Below are 13403 nucleotides of genomic sequence, written 5' to 3' on the forward strand. Positions count from 1 at the left end.
TGTTTTACTTATTAATGTGAAACATGTTGCTGGTGCTGAGTGATAGTTCTGACAAGACCTATATTTGTCTTTGGCCAAAACATGTTGAATTGTGGAAATCCAGTATTGTTGGAAGTTGCTGTTGATAATCTGAATGTTGAACAAGTCTTTGTGGACCTCTTTGTGCGCCCCTACGCCTCATCTGGCAATGCCTGAGACACAATGACAGCCTCTGACCTGAACCCCCTGTAAAACTGCACTGGTTGGACAGGTGACATAACTGAGTGGCAACATCAAGAACAAGTTATACAAAGATTATTGATCTGGAAGATGGCAGATTGAGACAACAATTAGAACATGCATTTCTTTGTGTATTTTTTTTAGCACTCCTCTTGAAACTGTCTCACAGGTCCTTACAGGCCATGATGGAGAACACCTATTCGAGATAATCTATTAATATGATCAGTCTGTGTTAAATGCCACTGCTGGATTGTGGAAAGTAAAGCAACAGTTTTTGGAAAAGAATGACAGGAAAGAGAATGAGCTAACTTAATGCTTGAGGACTGAAGTTTCGAATGTAATGCTAAAAGCATTTGTTTCAATTTTAAATGTGTCAGCGCTCATTACTTAAAAACAAATTGTGTAATTAACATGGAAAATTCTGGAAACAGCAGCAGGTCAAACATTATCTGTGGTTATAGTTTAGAGAAAAAAATGAGGTCTGCAGATGCTGGAGATCACAGCTGAAAATGTGTTGCTGGTTAAAGCACAGCAGGTTAGGCAGCATCCAAGGAACAGGAAATTCGACGTTTCGGGCATAAGCCTGATGAAGGTCTTATGCCCGAAACGTCGAATTTCCTATTCCTTGGATGCTGCCTAACCTGCTGTGCTTTAACCAGCAACACATTTTCAGTTATAGTTTAGAGAGTCAATGTTACAAGTTAATTACCTTATTACAGCCTTGGTTGAAACATGGATACAAAATCTGAGTTCCAGAGATGAAGTTAGAGTGACTCCCTTGACATCAAGATCTTGACAGACTTTAAGTCAATAAGAATTAGTGGGGAATCTCTTCATTGGTTGTGGTCATATTGAAGACTGTGGATGGTAGTAATTGTTGGGGGCCAATCAGGTTAGTCTTAGGAACTCCTGCAGAGGTATTCAGGGTAGTGTCGAAGATTTAGATTTATCTTTAGCTGCTTCATCAATTAGCTTATCTTTATCATTAGATCAAAGTGAGGATGTTCCCTGATGATTGCAGTGTTCAGTACCGATCACACCTGATGCAAACTGAAGCAAACTGTGCCTATCTGCAACAAGATCTGGACAACATCAAGCAAGTAGCATTTGTCCAACACAAATGCCAGGCAATGATCATTTCCAACTGGAGAGAATTGAACTGCCTTTGAATTGTCCCTGCCCACCCCCCACCTGACAACATCCCTAGGATATAATTGAGCAGGAACTGAATTGGGCCAGCTTTTTAAATACCTTGACCATAAGATCTTGTCAAAGGCTGGGAACTCTGTAGGGATACTTTCCCTCCTGACCCTCAAAAGCCTGTCCATCATCAACAAAACACAATCCAAGAGTGTGATGAAATGTATTTCATTTCCCTGGATGGGTGAACCTAGAAGCTCAACAGAGTCTAGGAAGAAGTTGCCACTTAATTCATCAACTCCCCCTGTACCAATCCACTACTTTCTACTGTCATAGATCCGCCTTTGGTGAGTTGCTTTAGAGCACCTTGTAAAAGTTTCATTTGACAGCTCCTTCCAAATCCATGACCTATACCATCTTGAAGGATACATGTAATAAACATACGGGGGCACCATCTGTAAGCTCCAGTCATTCATATCATCAGTAGAACTATATTGTCATTCCTTCAATGTTAGCGGGTAAAATGTCCTGAAACTCTCTTCCAAATGGCATGATAGCTGTATGTAGACCAGATGAACTCCAAAAGTTCAAGATGTGTCTCGCTTCCACCTTCTCAAGGGCAGTTAGGGATCAACATCTAATGCTGGCTTTATTGTTGATGTGCACAACCCGTGGAAAGGATTTTTAAAAAAATCATAACTAGATGATTTTCACTTTCTGTGGAGCATACAGATGGGAAAACAGCAAAGAAGGAATGTCTGTGATGAAATGGAGAGCTGGAGAAATCAACTGAGCAACATTATGACGGTGAAGGGAAAAGTGAGGCTATAACTCACAAAAGATGGGTCCAAAGAAGGTGTAAGTTGTTGCAGGAAATATCTTATATCTTGGGGTTCACTCTGACCCCACAATCAAACAGACCGAAAGTATCTCTTTTTAGGCATTTGCATTAAAGTAATGGATCACCTAGCTCCTACCATTCATGTACTATACTCCAGCATCAGGCATAAATAGTCAGAATATTGATTGCCTTAACACTTTATCATATCTCATTTGCCATCTTGCAGTAACATTTAGTTTCCCGTTTGTGCCCCTTCAAGTGCAATGTTGTTCAAAAAGTATGTTTTATTCATGATTTGGAGATGCAGATTCAATGTCAATCAAATGCCTTCTAAAACTATGAATCTTTCTTGATAAAGAGAATTGCTTTACCTGGGGAATGAAACTGGTCTGAATTAAATGATACAGATTGCAAATTTGCATTGACTTATCCTAAGGGGCTCTTTTATTTTAATTTAAAAAAAGCTTTTCAAGGCTCCATTTTGCCTGTGATTATCCGCTCCTCTCACACTTGCTGCAAGTCAAGTAAATTAGATGAAGTCCAGAAAATTGTATGTTGTGTATGGTGCTTGTTGAAGCAGAAAGGTTAGTAGGCCAAATGACAGTCTCATGTCTTCTTGAGCGTATTGAAATGCAGTACTTCAGAGTCACTGACACAGAGAGAAATTGTTATAGTTCAGCTGTCTGATCTCAAATGAGCCATTCAAGAAAACTCATTGATGGCTAATGGGAGAGGGAATGTCGGAAGAACAGTTACTGTAAAATATGTTGTAGAAATTCCTTCTTGGTCATTTGCAGAAGTAAATAAGGTAATTTTCACTGGAATAGTAGGTTAAATAGGAGATTGTGAGGATGCACAAGTGTATTTAGGTTTTAGTGCAGTTATGAATTTCTATAAAGTCCCTAATTAGGAAAATTGCTGTGACTGAAAACTGTATGCAAGATTTCAGCCAATGCTGCAGCACTTCAGAATTTGAAAGGGGAGAAAAATCAACCCAGGCACAGGCTTGAGCTGAAGCCTGCTGGCAAGTTCTGTATTTCAATAAGGACTTCAAGATTCACACATTTTGCAAATTCAGAAGTGGAATTATGCAATTTTCCCAATTAGAGCTACTCTGTTAATGGTGTCTTTATTCAAACTTGCTGGAGCTATCATGAATGTAACAGAGAGCCTGAAAAATTTAAAACATTTACATTTGCAAATGGCGTTAGTTTCTAAGAGAGTGAATTCAGCGGTAGGCCGAATTTGACACAATCCTAAATGTTCCTGATGCTAAAGATACTGCAATTACCTTGAATTTATCCTGAAAGCAGCAGTTTTAAAAACTCACTGATATAAATCTGAATTGCTCACCACATTGATCCTGGATGTCTAAATAACTACAGTATTAAAGATAAGGTTCTCTCTAACCTGTAAGAAATAAAATTTGCCTTTTTTTTAATGTCTGCATTACTGTGGATAGACTGACAAATCTGTCCTGGATTATCTTGTTTTACATAACTTAAAAAAAATCAATTGTTAGAATCAAGGAATCCCTACAGTGCGAAAGCAGGCCATTCAGCCCATCAAGTCCATCCCAACCCTCTGAAGAGCATCCCAGCTAGTTCCACCACATCCCCTACCCTATCCCTTGGATTTTCCACATTTCCTATGGCTACTGCACCTTGACTGCACACTATGGGCAATTTAGCATTGTCAATCCACCTAGCCTGGACATGTTTGCACTGAGGGAGGAGACCTACTTAGACACAGAATGTGTAAACTCCATACAGACAGTCACCCAAGGCTGGCTTTGAACCAGCTTACCTGGGGCTGTAAGGTAGCAGTACTTATCATATAGCCACTGTGCTGCCACCTGTCTAGCTGACACTTGACAAATGCAGATTATAATGCAGAGGAATATTTGAGGCTCAGGTGCTGACTGTCCTCCAAAAATGCATAATGTTTGTGTCGTGCAGAGGCACCCTCTGAAAACCCAAATCAATGTTATCTGAAGATACCCTGAATACTTCATGTAAAGTACTAATTCTAGACAATCAGGCTCCACTTCAAAATCTGTAAACTTCCTTGTTATATAGTGTCACAGGCTAAACGTTACTGTAAGGATAAAGGAGAAGCTTAGAATGATCATCAGCATTTATACATAAAGTGAAAAACAACTTAATATGATCAGTTAAACATAGAGATCCTGAAGTTGCTGTCTGCGATGCATCAAGAAATGATCATCTTTCTGTCTGACTTCCTATTCAAATGTATTGAAGAGTGTGAAGTCTCTGTACTAATAGTGAGTAGGGATTAAACTTACCACTGCCTGTACATTACAGTACAAGCACATTTTTTAATGACATAATTAGTCTTAATTTGGAGGAGCCGATGTTGGATTGGGGTGGACAAAATTAAAAATCACACAACAGCAGTAGTTTATTTGGAGACACTAGCTTTCAAAGCGCTGCTTGTTAATCAGGTAGACAACCACCAAATGAACCAGTTGGACTATAACCTGGTGTTGTGTAATTAGCCTTAGTTACTGCAAAACAATTAAAACTATTTAAAACTGACGCAGAAATAACGTGGAAATTTAATTTGCTGGAAGTGGATAGTAGGTTAAAATTGACATTGGGAATTTGGAATGAGTATGTTGGGAAGCCAGATTTAGTCTGTTGATTTTCACATTGCAATGGAGCATGTATGTGCACCACTCCTTCAGGAGAGGTGGATTGTCAGAGCACCATTTCCATGCACCCCAGTTCAATGTTGGGTCTACAGCAGTTTTTCACATAAGATTTTGAGGTTGTGCATGGCCAGTTTTTTCACTGCACACTACCATTAAATTGTTGAACCAGGCAGTGCACGCACAATATTTAACCTAAATTAAAGTCTGCATGATACATTTGCAGCTGCTGTGCAGCCATGCATGCAAGCATCTTAACAGTTATGTTTGTCCAAGGGTTTTCCAGACTTCCTGAAATTCTCCAGTGAACACAACAGAAAGGCACTGTGGCCAAACTAAGCAGCTTGGAATACATGCCAGTAAATCCCTATGCTTACAGCTCCTTTACTATCTGCTAGTGGAGAAGAGTTTTGTCATATTTCTTTCACAGGGATGGGTTATTTTCTGCATGCAGGAGTTTTCTGCAATCAAATTAGAATGATTCTTACATATGGAAGGATATGAAACCAAGGATAAAAATTCTAAAAGTTGTGGTATTGTTCCTTCGGGGTCAGCAAAGGTTAGCAAGCGCACATTTCCTTAAAACAGACCTTGGAAGAGAATCAAGGTGATCAACAGCTTCCTAGAAGGTCACCTAGAAGCTGTCTACTAACTCCACATTAGCAGTGACTATCAACGTCACCACTGCCCAAAATTCCAGAGAAGTATTCAAGATTTGACAGGCACAGTCAGAATGTGTAGAAAACACACAGTCTCGCCGGATTAGCTGGCTTTCTATAGATGTAGGATGTCATTGACTGTACATGAAGCTGTTTGAATATTGCCAGAACAACCAAGAATATTTGTTGACTGCAGGGGCTTGCATTCCATCAGTGTGCACCTCATACACAACCATCAGCCTCTCTTCATGCAGGTGTGTGCAATATCCATGGGCAGCTGATCTGATGCTATCATACTGTGCAGTTCAAGCTCCATGACCTCCTCAAACCTCAAAACAAATGTGAGGGATGACAAGAGACGGTCGGAAAACTTTCCTCATTCCAACTGTCAAAAAGTCCGGCACTAAAATCCAACCTTCAAATGGATGTAGCATATATGTAATGAGACATGATATGTATAAGAGGAACAGGTGACTTTGGATGTCTAACTCTCAAAGGTCTGCTCCATTGTGATCTTTCTAGCATTATTTATGCGTTTGAAGACTATTTGGGAATTTATTGTTATGATATCAAGCAACTACTAGGCTGGTAGAAAACAACCGAGTTGATTCTTGACCTTTTTCAGTTTGTAAACACGTTACTTATGAGTAGTTATATCTTACACTGGATTATGTGAACTAGGAACAGGTTGTTCCTGTAACACTAGTACTCATCATCTTAGTGGCAATATAAATTTTTTAAATGCACATAAAGAATACAGCTGTAATGTGTGTAACCTCTTAAAGTTAGAATGGGTTTTATTCTAGCATAGGTGTATTAGTAAAACAATGAGACCTATGGATAATGGCAGAAATAGTTGTGTGGAGGAGAGATGGATGATAACAGCACTGTTTGGGGCGGCACAGTGGCTCAGTGGTTAACACTGCAGCCTCACAGCGCCAGGGACTCACATTTGATTCCAGCCTCGGGCGACTGTCTGTGTAGAATTTGCACGTTCTCCCCGAGTCTGCGTGGGTTTCCTCCGGGTGCTCTAGTTTCCTCCCACAATCCAAAGACGTGCAGGTTGAACTGGACATGCTAAATTGCCCGTAGCTTTAGGTGCATTAGTCAGGGGAAATGTAGAGAAATAAGGGAATGAGTCGGGTGGGTTACTTTTCGGAGGGTCGGTGTGGACTTGCTGGGCTGGAGAGCCTGTTTCTACACTGTAGGGATTCTAAGTTCTCTGTCAGGAACGGTGGGTTACCTAGCAATCATGAAGAATTTATTTACTAAGTCATAACGTCCATAATTACTTGCTGCGTGGGGATGCAAACCCGGAATGTTTGGGATATCAGTTGCTAATTTCTTCAGTCCACTCTCGCGTATATTGGTGGCTGATATGAAGACTTTGATAGTGGTCTGTGTGCAAATTTCCCTTCAGTCTGTAGTCATCAAAAAAGCTGTTGCCCATAATCTGATTTAAACCAGGTCCCATTCAGCAGTCATCCTCCTTCTGCTTGCTAGCCTACATTGACTTCTGATTCAGCAACACTGCAGCTTGTCTTTGGTTTCATTATCCTTCTATGGCCATGACTTTCACTATCACTGTATCCTCCTGAGACTTTGGGATGGTTACTTTTTCCGCCAATTCTGGCCTCTTGTGCATTTCTGAGTTCGTCGCTCCACCATTGCTGACTATTCCTTCAGCTCGCTCGGACTTAAACTCTGGAATTTCTTCCTGAATTCTCATTGCCTTTTGACCTCTCCCTCAGCTATCAGGGTTTTAAGGGGAGCCTAATTATTTCACCAAACATAAAGGTATCTGTCCCAATGTCTCTTAAGTGCTTTTATTTTAAAACTTTGTTTGACACTACTTCCTATGAAATGGCTTGGGACTTTTTGTTCCATTAAAGGCACTGCATAAACAAGATTTTGAATGTTGACATTAGCAAACAGTAGAACAAAAGAATAAAGTATGTCTTATAGCTTGATTCAAGAAGCATAACTTTCCTTCAAAATTTGTGAGAACTTCTCAGGAAAGAGGTAACTGATAAATTGAGATGGAATGATGAATCTAAATAAACTTCTGTTAAAATGACTGCTGGATAATAGCTTAATTTTCATGCAGGAAAGGTGCAGAAATGATTGAGTAGAAATTCAGTGGAATCCTGCTTTGCATAAGGAAATGCAGTTACAATGTATGTCTGAACTGTTGATTTCTTTGTAAATGATAATCCACATATTTGAGCTATGTTTGAATATCTGATTAGTTCAAGGGACACTCATTCCATAATTGCTTGTGAAACAATTAAATACTTGTTGCAATAATGTGGCAAAACAAAATATATTCTTAACTTGCAGGAACTCTGCACAATCTTGATAGATTTTCTATACAGAATAATGAATTTGCAGAGCAATCACACTTTTATACTGTTTAATTAATTTAAAAATTGGAGAAATATTTGGATTAAAGTACTGATAAATGATCAGAATACTATGGTAATGTAATATTGATGAAATGCAGTGATTCTTGGCACTCACTGTCAATTTAATTCAAAGGTTTGCCGATGGGTTAAAGAGTGAAGATGGATAGCCCATTAATATGGACCCTTTGATGGATTATTTTTGGAGAAATGTTTTTCATGTATTCTTGAAGGAATTTCACTAAGTGGGTTACCTTAGTAATTGGAGATAGTATGTGAGGTCAATGGAAGTATGGGCTTGATGGGCTGAATGGCCCTTCCTTCCCAAGATATTTTCTTACATACATATTTCTCATGCAGCAGTGATGGAACAGTCCCTTTGATTAACTAAACAGTGCACAAAGGCTGTGTGGAATGGATCAACGTCTCAGCATCCTACTGTACACCTCTGTCATATATTGGAAAGAAGTTATTCAATAATGGACTAAGAGGTAATGCTTCTCTTGCAAGCTATTTTTTTTCACTTTTGACTGTGAACAGTAGTTCCTTTCATTCAGTGTAATCCACTTTAGATCCTTAGCCAGTTTAGAATGTGACAGTGTGATGGCTTCTTAAGTTTAAATCTTTTGCATGCATTCCCTTTACAGTTTTCCTGTTGTATACAGCAGTTCTGTTCTACTGAAAATTCAAAAAACTTACCTATACAATCTTTAGTCTCAATTTTCAGAATAGGGAATAAAGTTAAACCTAACCTGTTTAGTTTGTTGCTGACAATTTTTGTTTTGTTTTCTTGCAAATTATTATTTGCTTAAAACTGTTGGTGACTTCATTTCTATTGTACACTTACAATTAAATCTTCTGCAATTAACTTCTGGTTATTGTATACCTGAAATTTGTAACTTTGTTGTTGAAATTATACATAGATTTCAGAGGACTATTCAAACGTTCAGTAATTTTAGATCTGATCCTTACAAGTCAATGCAAAATTGCTTTGTGCAGAACTGCTGCCTAAAAATTAGCCACTGGCTGAGCAGCGGGCAAAAGTTACTTAAAATTGAGGATTCTTATGGAAGGAGGAGAGAGATATGGTTTAACCTGTTTTAATCTGAACACGAATGGCCATTTGTTTTTATTTTTCTGTATTTTTAATTATGGACCGAAAACAGCTAAAGCATTCTTTTAAAAACTAAAGATTTCTGGGCAGCCCAATGATGCAGTGGTTAGCACTGCTGCCTCACAGCACCAGGGACTTAGCTCCACTTCCAGCCTTAGGTGACTGGCTGTGTGGTGTTTGCACATTCTCTCTGTGTCTGTGTGGGTTTCCACCCTGTGCTCTGGTTTCCTATCACAGTCCAAAGATGTGCAGGATGGGTGCGTTGTCCATACTAAAGTACCCCGCAGTGTCCAAGAATGTGCAGGCTAGCTGTGGTAAATGTGGGCTTATGAGGCTAGGTTGGGGGTCTGGGAAGCTGTTTGGACAGTCTGATAGACTCGATGGGCTAAATTGCCTTTTTCTGCATGGTGGGAATTCTATGAATCCGAAAGATTACTGCAGTTTTTGAAAGCAAATAATCTGCCAGTCATTGTATGTACTGTTTACACAGCTACTAGTTCAAGCAGCAGTAAATGGTTTTCCAAAAATGGAGAATCAGTCAGTAAAAAGTAGCTAATTTGTCTGTGGACTAGTGACCAGTTATTGATTGGTTCCCAGGTAGCTAAGCAGATCGGGGTTGTGAACAAGAGATGGAGAAACCGTCAAATCTCCACAAACTCAGAGCAGATCTCCATACTCTGCAATAAAAACAATTATGCCCGAGAAAAATCCATTTATTTTTTCTTCAGTTGCTGAAAGCTATGAATTTTAATTGATGTATCAGACATTTTTTATATGTGTGAGCCAGTTATAATGTGTCTTCTAAAAACAAGTGAAAACATCTGGAGAAGGAAGATAGAGGAGCTGTGTTCTGATCAGCAAGCTGTGTGGACTAGGAACCACTGAATTGTCTTCCCAGTGTTTACCTCTAGCCATAACACCCATTTTACCCCTTCTGTTTCTTCCTCTGTGTGTGTGTGTGTAAAGGGGGTGGGGGGGGGGTGGTTATAAGAGGCTAGACCTTAATCTAGTAGAGCTATAGAGTCATACAGCATGGAAACAGACCCTTCGTTCCAACTCTGTGCCAACAGCTCATAATTATTTACCTGTCGAATCCATTTCATAGAATTCCTATAGTCCGGAAGCAGGCCATTCAGCCCATCGGGTCCACACCAACCAAACAGCATCCCACACAGACCAATCCACCTGACTCAACCCTGTAACATTTCCTCTGGCTAACCCACCTAGCCTACATACCCCTGGACTCTATGGGGAATTTAGCATGGTCAATCCACCTAACCCACACATCTTTATGACTTTGGGAGGAGACCAGAGCACCTGGAAGAAACCCCCACAGACATGTGGAGAATGTGCAAACTCCACACAGACAATTGCCCAAGGGTGGAATTGAACCCAGGTCCCTGATGCTGTGAGGCAGCAATGCTAACCATTGAGCTACTGTGCCACTTAATTTATTTGCAATAAATAGTAATACTTGTTAAGTATACCAACCTGGTCCATGCTTTACGTTCACCTGGATCTGAAAGTTAGCTAAATTGCGGAATTCTGCATAGTTTAAAAAGTCTTTTAACTTTTGTGACAGGCTTGATTTTCAGTGCGCTACCTCAAGTAAGGCATTATAACACATGGATGAGTTCTGGTTCTGTGCTGATAAACATAAATGAAAGGATATTAAGAGAAAGCATGTCTATTTATTTATTAACAAAACAAATCCAAATGCACAGCAGAAAATGCTTCATAGCCAATAGGTGATTTTTGAAGAACAGTCACTGTTGTGTACAAATTGCACTTATTGTGATCCTTTCTTGGTAAGTGAGTGCAAAGTGTTTGTTTCTTGTATTATATTTCCCATGGGGAGTGTATTAAGTCAGTGCACATCTCCATTTTAATTAGAATATGAAAAGGAGTCACATTTTGTTAGAAAAAATTACATAATGGAAAATAGAGCTGCTCTCTGCTAGTCCGTCTCTGCTCAGATTTGTGCCCGTTGGATAATCCCAAATAAAAACATAGTTTTGAAGAATAATTTGCCTGATGAGCAGAGTGAAATAATGCAATGTGGCATGCTGCTTTAAAACAAAAAACTTGTAAAATATGTGTATTTTACAAAATTAAATATAAACATTTCATTATATTACCAGAGCTCAATATTCTAACATGATGTACAATGATATTAGTTGTTGTGGTTCTGTTCGCCGAGCTGGGAATTTGTGTTGCTGACATTTCATCCCCTGTCTAGGTGACATCCTCAGATTCAAACCACTACAAATGCTGGAGGAAAGATCACAGAAGCGCTTCACAGGAGGCTCCCAAGCACTGAGGATGTCACCTAGACAGGGGATGAAACGTCTGCAACACAAATTCCCAGCTCGGCGAACAGAACCACAACAACGAGCATCCGAGCTACAAATCTTCGCACAAACATTGAATGATATTAGCATGTTGGAAGTCATGTTTAAGACTGACAACCTTCAGATGTGAGCCAAAATGTTACTTAACATGTAACAAATATTGGGAGAAAGCAAAAATGTTGGAAATATCTGCAGAGCCTGTCAATATTTTAAGTTATTGGTTTGCAGACCATTGAAGAGGCTTTATCATAATGTCACAATTATATACTTTCCTCCTGAAGATCAAAACTATTAAGTCACCTTATTAAATCTTCTTTCCCTTCAGGAAATGCTAGGGATCAGAGGGTCAAGCATGAAGGAGGAACTGAAGGAAATGGTATTGGGGAAATTGATGGGATTAAAACTCAGTAAGTCCCCAGGGCCTGGCGCTCTCTGCATCCCAGCGTACTTAAGGAAGTTGTTGTGGTTCTGTTCGCTGAGCTGGGAGTTTTTCTTGCAAATGTTTCGTCCCCTGTCTAGGTGACATCCTCAGTGCTTGGGAGCCTCCTGTGAAGCGCTTCTGTGATGTTTCCTCCAGCATTTATAGTGGTTTGTCTCTGCCGCTTCCGGTTGTCAGTTCCAACTGTCTGCTGCAGTGGCCGGTATATTGGGTCCCGGTCGATGTGCTTATTGATTGAATCTGTGGGATGAGTGCCATGCCTCTAGGAATTCCCTGGCTGTTCTCTGTTTGGCTTGTTCTATGATAGTAGCGTTGTCCCAGTCGAACTCATGTTGCTTGTCATCTGCGTGTGTGGCTACTAAGGATAGCTGGTCATGTCGTTTCGTGGCTAGTTGGTGTTCATGGATACGGACCATTAGCTGTCTTCCTGTTTGTCCTATGTAGTGTTTTTTGCAGTCCTTGCATGGGATTTTGTACACTACATTGGTTTTGCTCATGCTGGGTATCGGGTCCTTCGTCCTGGTGAGTTGTTGTCTGAGAGTGACTGTTTGTTCGTGTGCTGTTATGAGTCCTATTGGTCGCAGCAGTCTGGCTGTCAGTTCAGAAATGTTTTTGATGTATGGTAGTGTGGCTAGTCCTTTGGGTTGTGGCATGTCCTCATTCCGTTGTCTTTCCCTTAGGCATCTGTTGATGAAATTGCGGGGGTATCCGTTTTTGGCGAATACATTGTATAGGTGTTCTTCTTCCTCTTTTTGCAGTTCTGGTGTACTGCAGTGTGTTGTGGCCCTTTTGAACAGTGTCTTGATGCAACTTCTTTTGTGTTCTTCTGTTCAAAAGGGCCACAACACACTGCAGTACACCAGAACTGCAAAAAGAGGAAGAAGAACACCTATACAATGTATTCGCCAAAAATGGATACCCCCGCAATTTCATCAACAGATGCCTAAGGGAAAGACAACGGAATGAGGACATGCCACAACCCAAAGGACTAGCCACACTATCATACATCAAAAACATTTCTGAACTGACAGCCAGACGACTGCGACCAATAGGACTCATAACAGCACACAAACAAACAGCCACTCTCAGACAACAACTCACCAGAACGAAGGACCCGATACCCAGCATGAGCAAAACCAATGTAGTGTATAAAATCCCATGCAAGGACTGCACAAAACACTACATAGGACAAACAGGAAGACAGCTAACGGTCCGCATCCATGAACATCAACTAGCCACGAAATGACATGACCAGCTATCCTTAGTAGCCACACACTCAGATGACAAGCAACATGAGTTCGACTGAGACAACACTACTATTATAGGACAAGGCAAACAGAGAACAGCCAGGGAATTCCTAGAGGCATGGCACTCATCCACAGATTCAATCAATAAGCACATTGACCTGGATCCAATATACAACCACTGCAGCAGACAGCTGGAACTGACAACCGGAAGCAGCAGATACAAATCACTATAAATGCTGGAGGAAACATCACAGAAGTGCTTCACAGGAGGCTCCCAAGCACTGAGGATGTCACCTAGACAGGAGACAAAACATCTGCAA

General features: G+C 40.3%; 1 protein-coding gene across 3 annotated transcripts in view; it reads left to right on the top strand.

Moving 5' to 3' along the window:
* Nucleotides 1-13403, top strand: part of rnf144aa (ring finger protein 144aa) — a 76526-nt gene that overhangs the window by 6910 nt on the left and 56213 nt on the right. Inside the window, exon 2 of one of the 3 annotated variants that reach the window (XM_060853185.1) lies at nt 8293-8423. The exons of 1 other annotated variant lie outside the window; for it this stretch is intronic. The gene's annotated coding sequence lies outside the window, so the exon portion shown is untranslated. The remainder of the gene's footprint in view (nt 1-8292; nt 8424-13403) is intronic. One more of the 3 variants, XM_060853196.1, reaches the window with a different exon arrangement.

Source organism: Hemiscyllium ocellatum, chromosome 3, assembly GCF_020745735.1.
Source record: "Hemiscyllium ocellatum isolate sHemOce1 chromosome 3, sHemOce1.pat.X.cur, whole genome shotgun sequence".
In the NCBI taxonomy this organism is placed as follows: Eukaryota; Metazoa; Chordata; class Chondrichthyes; order Orectolobiformes; family Hemiscylliidae; genus Hemiscyllium; species Hemiscyllium ocellatum.